The sequence below is a fragment of the Agelaius tricolor genome, unplaced genomic scaffold (assembly GCF_023055355.1).
Source record: "Agelaius tricolor isolate 1412-34295 unplaced genomic scaffold, bAgeTri1.0.p SCAF_10, whole genome shotgun sequence".
Classification (NCBI taxonomy): Eukaryota; Metazoa; Chordata; class Aves; order Passeriformes; family Icteridae; genus Agelaius; species Agelaius tricolor.
Window position 1 is genome coordinate 17,462,195 of NW_027269270.1, and position 16,435 is coordinate 17,478,629.

General features: G+C 36.8%; 1 protein-coding gene across 1 annotated transcript in view; it reads left to right on the plus strand.

Moving 5' to 3' along the window:
* The first annotated feature begins 3,260 nt into the window (after positions 1-3,260).
* LOC139593720 (sodium channel protein type 2 subunit alpha-like) overlaps positions 3,261-16,435 on the plus strand; it is a 122,855-nt gene continuing 109,680 nt past the window's right edge. Inside the window, exon 1 of the mRNA XM_071434989.1 lies at positions 3,261-3,618. The gene's annotated coding sequence lies outside the window, so the exon portion shown is untranslated. The remainder of the gene's footprint in view (positions 3,619-16,435) is intronic.

Below are 16,435 nucleotides of genomic sequence, written 5' to 3' on the forward strand. Positions count from 1 at the left end.
GAAACAGAGGCCCTGAAAAGAGCTTGTGTCCCCCTGAGGAAACAGAAGATCTATTTGCAGAATTGCCATCTCTGCTTGTTTTGGCTAGGATATAGCCAAATATATATATATATATATATATATAATTTTTTTCACAGTAGCTGGTATACTTTGAATTTGTACTGTAAACAGTCTTGGGTAATGTGATGTCTCAGTTTTTGCTAGGGTCACCCACAGTTATATGCAGCCAATTGTATTATATTGATTTGCAATGTTACAGCATTTCTCACAGCATGATAATGAAGATTGGTGCTAAATCAGCAGCTAGACAATGGATTACATAAACAACTGGAGGACATACAGTAGGCACAGAAACTTCCCTGCCTAAACTAATCCTGTGCAGTGGTCCATATCTACTGGTATTATTGGCAGTCAAAATACTTGTGTCTTTTATAAGCACATAAAGAAACTGTGGCCACAGCCAAGTAATTTGACAATCGTCAAACAAGTTGAATAAGCCTTTTTAAAGTATTATGATACTATAATGATTGAGTATCATTTTTTAGAGCAGGGCAGGTAAAATATCATTAAAAAATAAATCAAGATAAAATTTACAAAGACTAAAAACTAAAAAAAACACCAACTTGGTAGAAGTAAAACTTACTGCAGTGTTTGAAAGCAAATTTAAATAAAATCACATAAACATCAAAGAGAATTTATACTAAGTGTGTACTAGAAGTCTATATAAATAACTAACAGTACATTACCAGAAAAAGATGCAGAAGGTGAAGTCTGGGCCTGAGAGAGCTGTGTTTAATATTAAATATTTTAAAAAGAACAGCAATGTAAGACTATAGAGATCACAGACAGCCTAGCTTTCTGACCAACATTCACAGACTACAATTTCCAGGCTTGGTCCAAGTAATGGAAACTGTTAAACCAGTGTGATTAGTAACCAAAAATATTATGAGGGTTTTTCCAGAATCCTGACCTGGGGCAGCATAAAAGGCTCTCCACACAGGAGGCACAAACTGAGGTTTGAAACGCAAAAATTAAACATAATAATTTTCTTTCTATATCTCTCTTGCCTTTTAAAATGTACAGATGTTACCAAACATTTGAATCAAATATAACTGGCACATTCTGTTCATGTGATTCCAAAGTAATTGGAAAAAAATCTACCACAATATTAAATAAGATCCACACCAACGCTTTTTTTATAGAATTCTGGTCTTTTTTAGTGCAATCAAGTTTTATTTGAACTGTCCACAATAAACTTACTATCTTCTTTGCATTGCAGTTGTAAAAGAACACTGCTGTTTACTAAATTCATGTGTCAACTTATGTTTATCCTTCTTTTCTTTATTGTATTTCTCTTAAAGAGCATATTTAGGGATGTAATTTCTTATCTCTGTGTTTTCACCTGTACAGTGGAAATTTAGTAATCTTTATCAGTGCTACTGTTTGAATGTATGCAAGTAGAAACAAACATTATTTTTTGCGAGTTTCATGAGAACATGTGGGGGTTCCAGCTTTTTGTTTGTTTCTTATAAATTCACAGACACTATTTGCTTTTCTTTGCACCTTCTTGCTGAAATTTACTTAGATACAGAGGCCTATCGGTTTAGACCTCTCAACATTCTTAAAATGTCTCAGTGTGTGTGCCTGCCTTTCAGCAAAAGAAAATAATGATTGTGAAAGTGGTGTTTTCTAAAATAATCATTTTGTGTCTAGTACTGCTGCAGACATTTACATTCTTTCTGTTGTCATTTTCCAGAGTCATTTGCTATTTCATGATTTTTGTAATTATTTTAAATAGCTGCAAATTATTAGAAGTATATTGTGGTGTGAAACAGAAACTAAAATACGAAGCAGAAACAAAAGCAGAGTGGGGAAGCAAATGGCTTACAAAATGGCCAGTACTTCTAGCTCTTGGTAGGCACTCTGTACATACTCTGTTTCCTCAACCCTCCCCTTTGTATCCTTCCAAAATGTTGCCTGGGTGCTAAGATTTGACAATTTCCTGTAAAGCTGGTTCCCAGATTTAACTGATACCACTTTTTGAAGTGGAAAGAAGTGTTTTCCTTTAGTTGTTCAAGCAGCTGAGGTGGATTTCTCTGTTGCAGTCAAGAGCCAAAAGTGAAATGCACACGCTTAAGTTTAGCTGCAGTCTTTCCCTTAGTACAAGGTCCAAGGAGTTGACACATTATCAAGGCTGAAATGTATTTATTTCCATTAAACATACAATAATTAAAAAAAAATTAAATATGTGGTGCATTCTCTGATGTTCCTTACAAAATTACAGAAAGTAATCTATGTTCCAGTGCCCAGCATTTGTCATTTATTCAGGAATTATACAGGGCACTGTCAACATCATTTGCTTAGTGTGTCCCCAGAGAGAGAATTGCATGCTGGGAATTTTGGTGGTCAAAGCACTCATGAACTTAAAATTCCTTGTAAACTTTTTCTCAGTGAGCTAAATTAAGTTTTAACCCATACTTTTAAAAATTATTATTTTTAATAGAATAGTTGTGTGGGCTCTAGATAGCAACTATCTTTAGCAAAGGCTTTTTTTGTCTAATATTCATTGCATGTTTTTAAATTAGTTTTTTTCCCCACATATTACTATCTATAAAGGATAGTAAAATTGTGGGTTATCAGCATTCACTTTTTTAGGAAATAGCATTTTATTTGGTCAGATAGTAGACTGATGTTTGAAAATGAGCAATAAGGAAAAATGAAACATACTCAACAATGGATGATTAACAATGAGCATATAAAGAGGTTATTATGTAAGAGATGCAGCTGCAGGGAATTCAAGATGAGCTATAAATGATGGAGTTTCTGAGTCAATGGGTATAATTAGGGAGAATCTTAAATTTAGTATTACTCCAGACCATTTTCATATCCAGAGTCCAGCAGTGATCTTTAATATCTGTGACAGAATTTCATATAAACAGCTTTAAAGAAATACCATGCATAGCTTGGACACCCCTGGGTATTCAGAGCTCACAGACTGGCTAATCTGCAGTAACATCTATTATTCCAGACTTGTTAATCAGGTGTTACAGTTGAAACAAACATCCCATCACATCATGACAGGAAAAAGAAACAGTGTTCAAGTATGGCAGTGGTATTTTCATTTAAATTTTCATTTCCCATTTGCTAAATGCCCCATAATTGCTAAGCTTTAGGATAGCATGCCATGTTGCTTTAAATCTAGGCATTGAACATCTGGGAGGCATCTTCACAGCATGTTTTTGAAAGAGGCAACAGAGCAAGCAGAATTGCTGCCAACAGGAGAAAGGCAGAGCTAAAGGAGCAGAAACAGAAGCACACAGCTGAGATCTTTATAGTGGAAAGGATTCCTGAAGGATCTCTTCTGTTAGGATGGCTGATGTAGTAAAGTGTATTTAGCAGGTGATTTTTACCTTCTGCCCTATAATGGCCAACATTAATATCTACCCATAAATGGTACTGCCTGTGCCTTGGACACGTAAAGATGGGAAGTCCTCTCTGCTGTACTTTGAAAATACAGAAACTGTTCTGCTCTCATGAAGGTTCACAGCAGTAACATGCAGCTCCTGAGTATGGTTTGTTTGGACCCATTCACTTCAACCTCACAACTTAAGAAGCACGGTGAGTCCATTCCTCTTTGTACTAGACACTGTCAGAGAAGAACAGAATTGTTAACAGTTTCTTCTCACAAATGCAGTTTAGGGTGGAGGAAAGATAACCCAATAGACATAGTGGAGATTTTATTTTACATGTATAATATCCTGTTGAAATATTAATTATGAGTATGGTGCAGATGCTTATTTGATTAACTTGATCATGTTCATTTGACACATTACATGTTGTACTCTGCAAGCTGTTGTACTCTTTCACTCTTGTTTAATTTATGGATATGCTCTCTTCTGCATACCAGCATCTGTATGCCTGATTTCTCAGGCTTTAGGTCACAAGTTTATTTCCTTCCTAATCAGCTCAGTGTTGTGTTTTCCTACAAGAGCTGTTTCCAAAGACATACTAGTAATGATGTATTTACTTCTCATCTTTCCACATCACTTTCATGCTTCAAGAATTGATTGAACTACCGCAGGCTGGTAAAATAGAGCAGACAGAATGAAAGTGAAAATATTTTGAGATTTGTTCTGACACACAGGATAAATACTCAAGAAATTTTTTAGGATAAGAAGTATTGTCTATAAAATATTATGAACTAAATTTAAACTAAATGTGGAGATGAAGTGAAAGAACATGTTGTAAATAAAATACACCTTTCCAAACATCATTCTCTGGCCACTGACCATGGGAAGGAGCTGTGCCTTTCCATGTGCTGTGTGGTCAGTTTTCCACAGAGGTTATCAAGCTCTGATGCTGCTGGTTAATAGGTTGGAAATCATACAACAAAAATAGACTTTGCTAAAGTGAGGTATTTACTGACTTATGTGTCAGAAAAGGAAGAAGTAATTTTCTTGGATGACCTAGAAAACTCAGTCCTTCACCCTCAAGATGAAACTGTACAAAGCACAATGCACGTGGTGATTTGTTTCTAAGTTAAAAGGTGCTAGCTTTACTGATCCCTGAAGATTTAAAAATGCTAGTTATTTCTACAACACCCAGTTTTTGGATAATTTATAAGTGATTATATCTTTATAGAATGCTTTTATGACTCTGTGTGTACACTTTTCTTAAGAAATCCCAAGTATCATATACCTCAGTTCCTCATCCTCTTGGTGTGCTTATTTAATAATACAGAGTCACATAAGAGATAGCATCTGCACATGAAAGCAGAGCTTCTTTGCTTTTCTATGCCTTTTGGAGACTTGAGCCAAAGAATTGTCAGTCTGCTATAATCCTGAACTTAGCAGAAGGTAATTTATAAATCAGGCCCTAAAGAAATATAAAAAATATCAAATGTCCTCTCTCTTTGGAAAGAAACTACCATTTTTTGAAAATGCAGTTAGTTGTAAAATCTAGTTTCTTCTTGCAGCCACCACAGCTTTTTTTTTAAATTAAAATCACTTGTTTTTCTTTCATGTTTCATGTAGAAAAAACATAGATACTTCTACTCTACAAATAGATTTATATTACAGTACTAGCCTATGGAAAGAAAAACCCAACCTGATGGTTTTCTTTTTTTCAGTTTTCCTGAAGTGAATGAGATTCTTCTGTGTTTACTCTATTTAATAATAGCATAATTAAATGATATTGCTCTTTAACATCAATGGTCTTTACTGAAAGACCTAAAGGCAAACTCTGTCATATCTGCAGTGATACAGGTTCAAGTCCTGGGATTCTCAAAAACTGTCAAAAGTCTTTTATTTCTAAAAAGTCTTTTGTGTAATACACTCTTCTCATTTTCTAGACTTCTACAATACATTATAGAAGACCTTTGTGTGTCTGTGTATACACACACACATATGCATAACATACTGTAATAGTTTGGGAAACTCTTTGTGAACAAAGGAGGGTTTGGGAAGTTTCATTTTTACCACTAGAACAGCTGCTTTTGCTAGTGTAAAACATTGTAAATTCCAGTAAGAAGTCTGACATACACTTTCTAGATAGGCAAAAATGTAATAGATCTTCCAAACTGTGAAAAGCCAGGCCAGTTTAGAGATGAGTTAAATAGGAATAACTAAAGTGAGATGAGGATTGTTTCTTTAGATGCCTTGGAAGTTACCTGTAAAGAGCTGATACATTTACTTAGAAACTAAAGCACAGGAAAAAGCTTTCCTCTTAATGGGAAAAAATTAAAAATATCCTGAATTTTTACCAAAAGCCGTTCTTCGCGATCTGCAATTAAAGATTCTTTACTTTGGTCTTTCCTTGTGCAATATTTTGACATTAGAGAATGTTGATGAAAACAAGTGGGGGAATGCATGTGTCACAAAAAGAATGAGTTAAGGACAAGATGAAGCCAAAATCCATCTTTATGCTTCTATCTAATCTATCTATGCTGTATGGCTGACCATACAGCACTCCCGTTAATAGCAAGCATTTCAGCAAGGGGAATTTTGGGGCCATCCTGTGCACTCACTCCCTTTCATTCATCCCTAGCAAAAATAGCAATGATGCAAGTGCTAACAGGGTACAAAACCAACCTACAGTTTTCATGGGGTTTCCATTCTTTTCCACATTATGTGGCTATGCTAAATTAATATAAATGTTTCTGAGAGTGCTAAGGGAAGAAAAGATGTTGCTTGTTTGGACAATTTTAATGAAGGTCTAACCTTTTACATTAAACATCTGTTGCCTTCATTTATTTTCCTGGCAGCAGTTAATATGTTTTCAGCAAAGGACACAATTTTATGATCATATACCAGATTATTTAAATGAATGGTTTTAATGAGTTCTTTGAATAGATTTCTCTAAGACGTAAGCATGAAATTACTTCCTCAGTTGGGATTTTTTCACATATTTTAAGAAAAACATAGATAATCACTTTGCAGAAAACACAAGTCTTAGTTGCTTTAGCATTTCCATGCTTTTGTGTGCTAATAAACTAGTTAGTGAGTGAGACACCAGTATAGTAAATTGATGTTTTAATATATTGTTACTTCCTAAGAAACATCATTTTCTATAGAAAAGGGGAAAGTACTTTTCATTTTAACAGAATGGAATTATTTAACAGTTTGTCTAAATAATGAAAAGATGCGGACAGGCCTGATACAATAGGCCTAAATTAAAAGGCTCCAAAACTAGACTTGATTATTAACTTAGTAATACTCCTAAGAAAGAAATACATCCAAGTTCCACTGGAATAACCTCAGGTGATTTCAAAGTAATTTGAATTCACCAAGTGATTTAGCTTCAAAATTACTGAACTTGGTGTTTACTATTTCCTCGGTTTGTGTTATTTATTGCGATATGAAGTTTTGCAAATAAATAGGATTGGGAAAAGTTTAAATACATTTGCAACTGTCTATAATGATGTCTTTCACTTCAGAAGCAGTGGAGTGTTCTTTATATGATTGATCTTGTTCTTTAAAAGTGGGTTTATGGTTTAGCGTGATTTAATTGACAGGATTTTCTCTGTTTATTTTGTACATGTACAAATAATAGCACTGCAGCAAAAATGCAACCTGAAAGAGAGATTTTTAAAATATTTCATCAGCAGTTTTTTTTGCCTCAGAGTAAATTCTGGTTTTCCTATGGAATAATGTAATAAAATGGGCCCTGTGTTGAAAGTCTGGTTAGTGAAGAGATAATCCAAGCAGGGTTCCAACATTTGGCACTTTTTCTGAGTATAAAGTTAGTAAAGATATTCATTTGTGCAATAAGATAACTGATGTAGTTCACTGGCATTTTGTTTAGATATTTTGTCTAAATTTTTCAGATTTCACTGTGGTTTCTATGGCTTTGACTTAGGCTAGAACAAAATTAGAAACAGCAATATGTAAAACTTTTTATGGCTTCGGGGTGAAACCACTACAATAATCCAAGGAAAATGCATAATTTCATTCTTCATCCTTCCCCCCTCCTTCCCATGGAAATGTACTATGGCTGAAAGAGATTGAATCTTAAGCAGTCAGAGCACTGAAACCTTTCTATGGCCTTTTATTATATTGTGATATAAGTATCTTCTTGTGTCAGGCACTACTTGAAGATAGAAGTATAGTCAGGATGTGCCTTCTGAAGGCATCCTAATACAAATTCTGTTGTTTTTCATGGGAATTTTCTTAGCCGGTGGTATAATATTTAACTACTAAAATACTTAGCGATCATTAATATTAATAAACACCACTGTTAACTCTAACCTCTTAAGTCTTCAGCACTAGCTTGATACACATCAAATGCTTAATAGGTACCTTTAAATATCTTCAGTATTATTTAAAGAAAAGTCTTCAATTCTCTCAAGAGAATAATGCTGTTTAATTCCAAAATATTATTTTTTTTCACTCAATAAGGAACACTTTGTTCCAATAAGATTAAAAATAGAACCAATTTACTCCTGCAAGATTGATCATGTTTGCAATACTGAATGATTTGCTGCATAGGAAGAAAAGGGTTTTTTGCTACCTTAAAAAATTTTCTAAGATCAACCAAAAAGGTCTCCATCTTAAAAGCATTTGAACATGCCACTTAGAAGCAGTCTATGGCTGTTTTATATGGTCTTTAAAGTGCTCAATAACCCCATAAAGTTTTAACCTTTATTTTATTGGTTCCTGTTACTTTGTGTGTTATATGTTTAAAGCCAATGAAAAGATTTTTTCATGAATCACATGAATTTTTATTTTACTGTTCACATAAAAAAGCTTTATAATGCCTTTTAGTACCTCAATTTTGTGTATGAATTATATAATTGTCAGCAGGTATTATTCTGAACTGCAGTTTCTGGACCAGAAAGCCATGTTTAAATCTCCCTGGGCATTAAAATGAAATGGGTAAATGACTTGACTGCATGGACTGGCAGGGTCATCCTGCAGCAGAACACATTATGAAATCAAGTATTAATATGTCTTTAATTGTGAGGTGGGGTATATAAGTTATTTAATTTTTGGCTTTAAACTGAGAAGTGATCAAAAAGTGAGGAATTCAAATGTGGAAGGTATAAAATACTCTATGAGCAACCAAACCTTGCAAGGGCATTTCAGGTTTTATGCAGAAGAGATAAAACTTGGTGAAAGACTTTCTAGCTACAATAATGAATGAAGTCACCCTATCTTAAAAATTACTAACCTTTTCAGTATCCTTTACTTCTATGAAGCATTTTTAAAGTTCCAAAAAAGTCTAGCTTCTCCCCAGATAGCTCAAAGAAATCAGAGATGTTTCTCAGACAGAAATGTGATGCCAAAAAAAGGCTGCAATTTGGCCAGGCCTGTCATGTTAATGCCGATGAAAGCCAATGTGTAAAATCACAGCAAGTTTCTCATTGAAAGGGAATCAGTACTGCTCTACAAATAAGAAGCAAATGCTTTAGAAAGTTTTGGAGTGTTTGTAAATAGTTTCACTTGGGAATTCTTCTCTCAGCATTAATATGAAATCCTGAGATTCACTCAGTTGGTCAGAGTATGCTGCTAATAATGCCAAGGTTGTGTTGGCTGATCCCTGCTCAGGCTTTTAACTTAAGAGTTGGTGATCCATGTAGGTCCCTTCCAACTCAGATTATTCTGTGAAATATCTTGGTATTTCCTCTTCTAAAAAGCACAAGCAAAACACAACTGCACACTAATTTACCTGATAGCTTGGCGATTAGTACCACTCAGAAACCATTACAGTGAAACAGACCAATAAAATTACCCAGTAAGGAAAGCTATAGATAATAATAGAGGATGACAACTACTATTTACAAACTGATGCAAACATTTCCCAGGACATCCATGGGAGCTGTGGCCAGTGCTTCCCATTCCCAGCAGGGCACAGCAGAGGGGCAGTGTGAGGCTGGGGAAGCTGCTCTGGGTCCCCCTCCATTCTTTCCCTGGAGGTGCCACCCCACCCAGGCACTCACCTTCCTGCCACCCAGCGCCTCAAAGTGGCTCCGCAGCTCCTCCACTGTGACAGGGACGTGCTCCAGCTGAGATCCACCCAAAGGCTCCTCCTTGAACGCATCTGCCCTCCTGCTGTCTGATGGCGTCTTCTCCAGGGCCATCCTGTCTGGCACCAGGGATGGTGGGAGTGGTGAGTGCTGGAACATCGGGCCTGGTCTTGTCGCGTTGGCGGACTCCCATCTCTGCTTGAGGAGCTCCACGGAGCCCTTCTGCAGGGGCAAGTCTGCCAGCTCCAGCATGCCCTGCCAATGCAACATGTACCTGGGGTCAGGGGCCAGTGCATGGTGCCAGCAGAGGCCACCACAGACTGGTTCAGGAGCCCTTGTGGGTCGCAGGACAGGTTGGGACACAGGCTGGTGGCTGGGACAGAAGCCACTGCCCAATGGGAGATATTAGATCCAGTAGGAGTCAGTGAAAGGGTTCATTCAAGAGGAATATGTGAATTATAAAGTGAATTAAAGGTGCTGTTCAGACATTTTATTCTTAAGCTTGACAGCAGAATTGCTGTCTATCATGAATGGAAAAGGAGCAAGCATGTAATTAGTGAGAATTCCAAACAAAGTGGGGTTAATGAATGAGTGCCTGGTAATCAATGTGTGCTGCATGAAAGCTGTTGTGACAGGTGACTGCTGATTTCTTTAAGACCTGATACAGCTGTCTGTGTTGTGGCTTGAGTCATAGCATTTTAAATCAGCTGGGAGAGAAGGGCTACTGCATTAGCTAAGAGACTGCTTGGGTAGCCTGGAAACACAACCCGGGGTAGTTCTCCTAATTGCACTGTAACTCTTGTCAGGTAAATTGCTAAGTGTTGATATCCAGCCTTTCTGATCAGTTGACTGTGCTCACAAAGACTTATTCTGTCTTTCTTACAGTACACTTGGGAAGGAAAATTGCCATTCTGTTATTTTGCACCAGTTGATGAATTCTGCTCCCATTTCCCTGAAATCAGCTCCCAACAGGTTTGATTTTGTTTCTGCCCTGTAGCAAATACTCAAATGTAAGTTTTCATGTCTCATTCTAAAGGAGATTTAAGTAAAAAGAATGTGAATTTAAAATAGAAAGGAGAAAGAAATGTTAACAAGAACTGCAGCCCAACCAATAACTAAAATCTCAATTCATTAGTCCTTTTCTTTTGGAAAGGTATTCTTGTGTGTGTGTAGCTGTCCTTTAAAATGCTTATGTTTGATAGAGTTTAATTTAATCTGCATTGTTGGGAGTTGGACTTTGGGGGTTTTAAGTAATTTTTTAACCAGAATTAATGTGGTCTGTAATATTTTACTTAGGAGTTAAAAATACATGAGGAGTGCTGGGTATGTGATGTATTCCAAGAATTATTTTAAAAGGAAACTTCAAGGTCCACCTTTCTTGAACAATATGAAAGGAGTTTCTTCACTCACAGTTTTCATCTTCTGTATAACCAGAAATTGGCCCAAGACTTGTTTCTCCTTTAGTTTTTTGTCAGAACTACATTGGGATTATAGTTAACATCCTGCTAGGTTTCTTAAAGTGATACAAGGTGTCTCCCAAACCCTTCCTTCAAGCAGAAGAGTGACATCCTTCCTTCCCTTCCCATGTGTGTTTCTTCCATGGAAGATCCTGAGTGGGTCTGGCTTCTGGCCCAAAATGAAGAACAGCTGTTAAATTCTCCAGTTGCAGCAATGTTCATCCTAACTCACAGCTGTAGGTTCAAATACTCCTGATTTATGCTGCATCTAAGGATTGATTTTAGGCTGTGGAGAAGCGTTTTCCTAACTTGCTTGAGAGTGCTTATGCAATACCCACATTCTCCTATATTTTGCTTCATTGCTGGTGGGTCCTTTCATTGGTTTCAGTAATTTTCAGGGTATGTGTTATGCCATCTTTCAAAAATAGTCTGGAGTGCACCAGCCTGTCCCTCACAGCTCTCAAATACTGTTAACAATTGTGGTAGCTTCTTTTACTCTTGTCTACTGTGGTGCCAATGCCTGATAAGTGGATAAAGTGAGTATCTGCCTTGTTCATGTGTAAGCATTGGATTAGGGAAAATTGTGTGGAAATTCAATAATTTATAATAATTGGATTCCCACCCCAAAAGAATTTCATTGTAATATCTGCATTTATGTCTGGAATAATTTTGAATGTAGGCCCAAACTTTCAGCCACTTTCTAAAAATGTATTTTAATGAAAGTATACCTCTGAAACTTTGGGAAGGAGGGGAGAACCAAAACAAAAAACCCAAACCAGGTTTGGGTGTCTTCTAGAGGTCATTTGATGTTTTCACAATTTTTATTACTGGTGTCTCTGATTTTCTAATTTCTTTCCCCACTTGTTCATAGTAGTTTCAACCACTGTAGAATACCAACAGTAATTTATGTCGAGTAAAATGTTTGAGGAATATTTGATATCTAGGATTGTAATTTATTTTCATTGTTATTTGAGCTTTTTAGTGTCTTTCTGAAATGTGGTGCCTTTCTGAAAATGTAGGAAGAAAATATAGGAAATGAAAAAAACGCAGATTTTTACTTTGACATAAGTCATTATTATAATTTCATACTGGTTCTGCTGGTTGAAGTTTTTAACTTTTACTGCCCATCCTGTAAAATCCTCTTATTTAAGTGACACAGAGAACAGATACTGCTGCTTTTATCAAGTATCAGAGCTTTTTTCTTTTGTCTGCTATTTTTGGCTCTCAGCTATCTATATTTGTCCTCTGGCCTATTTATTTCTCCCCCAAACATATCATGAGTTGCTATCTCATATCTCCAATTCACTGAAAAGAAGGCAAATTTGGATCTGTGGGTCTGTGACTTTCCTCTTCCCAGGTGGTGCATAATAGGAGCCCACTCATGAATGGGACAGGTGGCAAGGCAGAAGTTACAGTCTGTTACAGTCATGTTTTCAGTCCTATCACACCTGCTATAAGCAGGTAACTAAGAGCCCATAAAAATGAGCAACATAGTTACTGTTAATGTGATAGGATAAAGGTTTCAGTCAGATTAAAAGTTTGCAGGGAGCACTGTCCTCTCATTTTCCTTGGTTTGGAGATTCAAGTGTGCTGCCATGGCAGAAAGTGGAAAAGTGAATATTACAGTATGAAAAAATTAGTTAGTGAGCAGTCATTCTGGCAGAAATGGATGATGGAATTTTTGTGAAAAAAGTATCTAAAATGCTATATAAGCTTCACAAGTAGTTCTTTTTGAAGGCTACCTATAAACCTTTGCATTTGTTTTATGAGACCAGTGATGATATAGCATTCAAACACTGCAGTCAAATTGTAGGTTTTCTTTTTTTGTGTTTCTTCTCTGGGATCTTTTATATCTCTCTCCTATTAATTTAATAAGAGGCCCACAGTAATTCTTCATTTAATGTTATAAATCTGAAAAATTGAACAAACAGCAATGGAAAGGATTTTGTGTACCCATGAACTGCAGGGATCTGGTAAATGTCAGGATTTTTTTTAAAATCAAAAGTTGTTGATAAATCTGTCTTCACAGTATGGTATTGAAACGGTGTTGTTTTTCTTGCACTGTCAATGAGACATGCCCTCCTCTACTGTTCACAGACTCTGTATTCCATCAGTAGATAATCATATGCATTCAAGGAAAGCTGTTGAGGAAAGCTACCTAGGTTCTGCTCTGTGTTCCTTTGGCAAAATGGCTACCTGCATTTGCATCATATTCTTGCTATCTTAAATGTTTCTTACATGTAAACTCTTTCATTTGTTCACTAGTGAAGGAGAAACTGATACAGTTTACTTGTAGAACTATTTGTGAATAGTGTTGCTTGTATCCCCATGGGATGATACCATCATGCATATTGTGCTGGTAGGCCCTACGCTAACTTGAGAAAACAGTCTTCAAATAAGTGGCCATTGCCACTGCATATTGAGCTGGATTTCCTCCTCAATTGAAAAAGAAACAAACCAAAACAATGAAAAACCCTTACAAAACAAACCACAACACAAAAAAGACCTTCACATCAAAAACCCCAAAAACCTTTTCATGATCTGCTGTGCTACTTCATCTAGCTCTTGCATCTGAGACCTCCCTTTTGGTTGCATCCTGATTCTAATCAATCTGCACTCTCAGGAATCCCTGGCATGAGGCTGCATAGGATGTCTTGGGATAAATTATGAAAAAGCAGCACATTGCAAATGAGGACTGTATATCATTCAACTCAATGTTTTTCCCAAAGCACTGAAGAACAAGATCCAGAGGAAGCTACAGATCAACAAGCAGCTGACCCCTTACTTTGTGGCAATTCTGGGAAGGGGCACAGAGGGGTGAAAGAGGGGATCAGTATCTGCCCAAGATCTCCATTAAATCTAGTCAAGAACAGAATAAAATTGTTCAGTTGGAAGGGATTAACAGCAGGCCTGTATTCCAACTGCAATATTCACTGACCACATTATTAAATAATCTGTCTTCTGCTTAGGACTCTTTATATGCACACACAATAGCTGGGCACATTTCTGATGCTGTTGCTTGAAAAGCTGGCAGTTTCTTCTGCAGGTAAGCAGAGCCTCTAGTATCTGTAACATTTCTTCATTTACATTTCAGACACTTCTTAACAAAACCAGCTCAGGCAAGTTTATGAAGCGCTAAAACAGTTCTTCATTACTATAAATTCCTAGTCATATTTTGAGAAAATACATTATTTGGGGCTATCATTTAACATGCCAACCTTTATCCTGATAGAAATATGCATAGGTAAATAACAAAACTTTAAATGTTGTTTCAACTTTGAATTATGACAGACATTGTTCTAGCTAGTGTAACAAGGTTCCAGTATTTTAAGGCAAATCACACTGAAACAGTAATTTCTCATACCTCACCAGCAAAATGAACACATTTTATCATCTAATAAGAGAGGACTAGAAAGTGCATAATTCATATTCATGGGATTGAGGAAAGACATGCTTATTATTTTTCCTTTTATCCACATCATTCTCATCTATTACATGAGCAGTATCAGGCCCCCCACTAGACAGCCTATTTGCAAAAACAAAACAAAAAACAAACAAAAAAAGCACAAATTGCCTATTTGCAGTGAGGTTCTTACCACTGTGTTCTTTTCAGTCAAGTTTTCCAGTTGGGGCTCTGCTGCACTCATTTTGAGCGTATTTAAAGAAAGAAAATTTTGAACATTCTCTAATTCATTGGTCTCATTTGACTAACGAGCATGAGGCTTGATAGACCCACGTCTGGTAGTAGTTACGAGACACCAAATCTCTTGCATGCTTGCGTTGCCAATGTATTATTTAGTGAGGCATGGAGGTAAGGTATGCTTTCTGCTGTGCCTCTGGCTGGGCTGCGTGTGCTCACCTTACACTGCTTAGCACTGCCAAAGGCTGCAGCCAACAGCTTTTGTTTCAGTGCTCTTTGGCAGGGAACAAAGCACCTTCCAGTAAAAAATTGTTGGTTCTTAAGTACCTAGGAAGGGTTTGGAGGAAAAGTACAATTGGCAAGTTGTAAGTCAAATGGATAAAAAAGTACTGTCAATTTGTCTAAAGAGACACACGTTCCCATGCAGCTGGCTTTCCTAATAACAAACAGAATTGCTTTAAAAAGTTCCACTGTGAACCAAAAATACAGAGTGTAAGTCATACAGGAAAAACGTTCGAAGGATTTTTGAAGATCTTCTGCTCCCTTTCACTCTGTTTTCATCTGCTATGTTCCAAGGCTGTTATTCTGTCTTTTCCCTCCCTCTCCTGTCCCAGTCCACATCTGTCACAATTGTGTGTTAGCAGGTGAAGACGGTGGTCAACAGATGCTGCCTTTTGACATTGGCCCACCTCAGCACTGTGGAAAAGTACAGCTGAATTCTGGGTTTTCTGGGCTGCTGACCTGGTGGGCAGGCATGAGCTCCTCAGCACAGCCAGCCTAGCCTTCAGAACTCCTTTTCTAAGGACTGCAGCCAGGAGGGATAGAACATCTTCTGCAAGCTCTCCCCAAATGACTTGGTGTCATTAGGGACATATCTTTGGGGGGATTGTGCTGTAGATAATAAAAATACCCTCACACAGGCAGCACCTGTTTTTCATTGTTACTCTCAGTTACTTGGCTAACTTGAGATTTCCTTGCATAGCCAGCTGGGGAGGAATAAGTGTTCAGTCAGCTCTGGTGTGACATGCTTAGTTTTCTTTGATTTATGCTAGTTTTTCTTTCTTTAGTGTAGTTGAAACTTTTTTGACTTTCAGACTAAAGCTCCTTCTCCTATAGAAGTTTAAAGGACTCTTCAGCAAAGTAAGGGGTACACTAAGGTACCCTCTTGCTCCACTTTTGTGCCACATTTTTTGTAATTCATAAAAATGATTAGAAATCTTTAAAAACAGAAGACCATAGAATGTATAAAATAACAAATTTATTTAAAATATTTTAAAACTCTTTCAGCTTTCCCCCATGCCTTTGAAATAGTGATAAAACTTACTATGCTACAAGTTGATTATATGTTACTCATGCTTCTGTCTAGTGTTTAATGAGACGTGGGCAAAAATCTATGTGCAGAATCTCCTCTATTCTGCCCTTGCCAGTTATATTTACATCTCTGTAGTTAGTACACAGAATTGCCAAATCACTGTGCAGGTTTTTTCCCCTCTCTCAAGTTTGATCATGGCTAAATGACTACAAGGCAACAGGGAGTTGTTTCATGGTGTGTCTTAAACAGAAAGTTCAGAAAGCTCATGGCAAATATTGCTGAGCGTGAAATCCCTGCTCTGAGGATCATCCATCTCATTGCTACACCTCCATAATTTCCACGCACTCCCCCAGGTCTGTCCTTGTGAGCTGATAGAATGCTCCTATATATTTTTAAAGCTCCTGTAACTGAGCAGCCTAACTGGAGCTACTGAGGAACTTAAGCAATTTATTGCATTTAGCTTTTTCTTAAGAAAATCTATTTAATATCTTAAATTTTTTTAGCAATAGGATTATGTTTTAAAATAAGAATTTTCTTGATTGGTATCAGCTTTCTGTAATTCC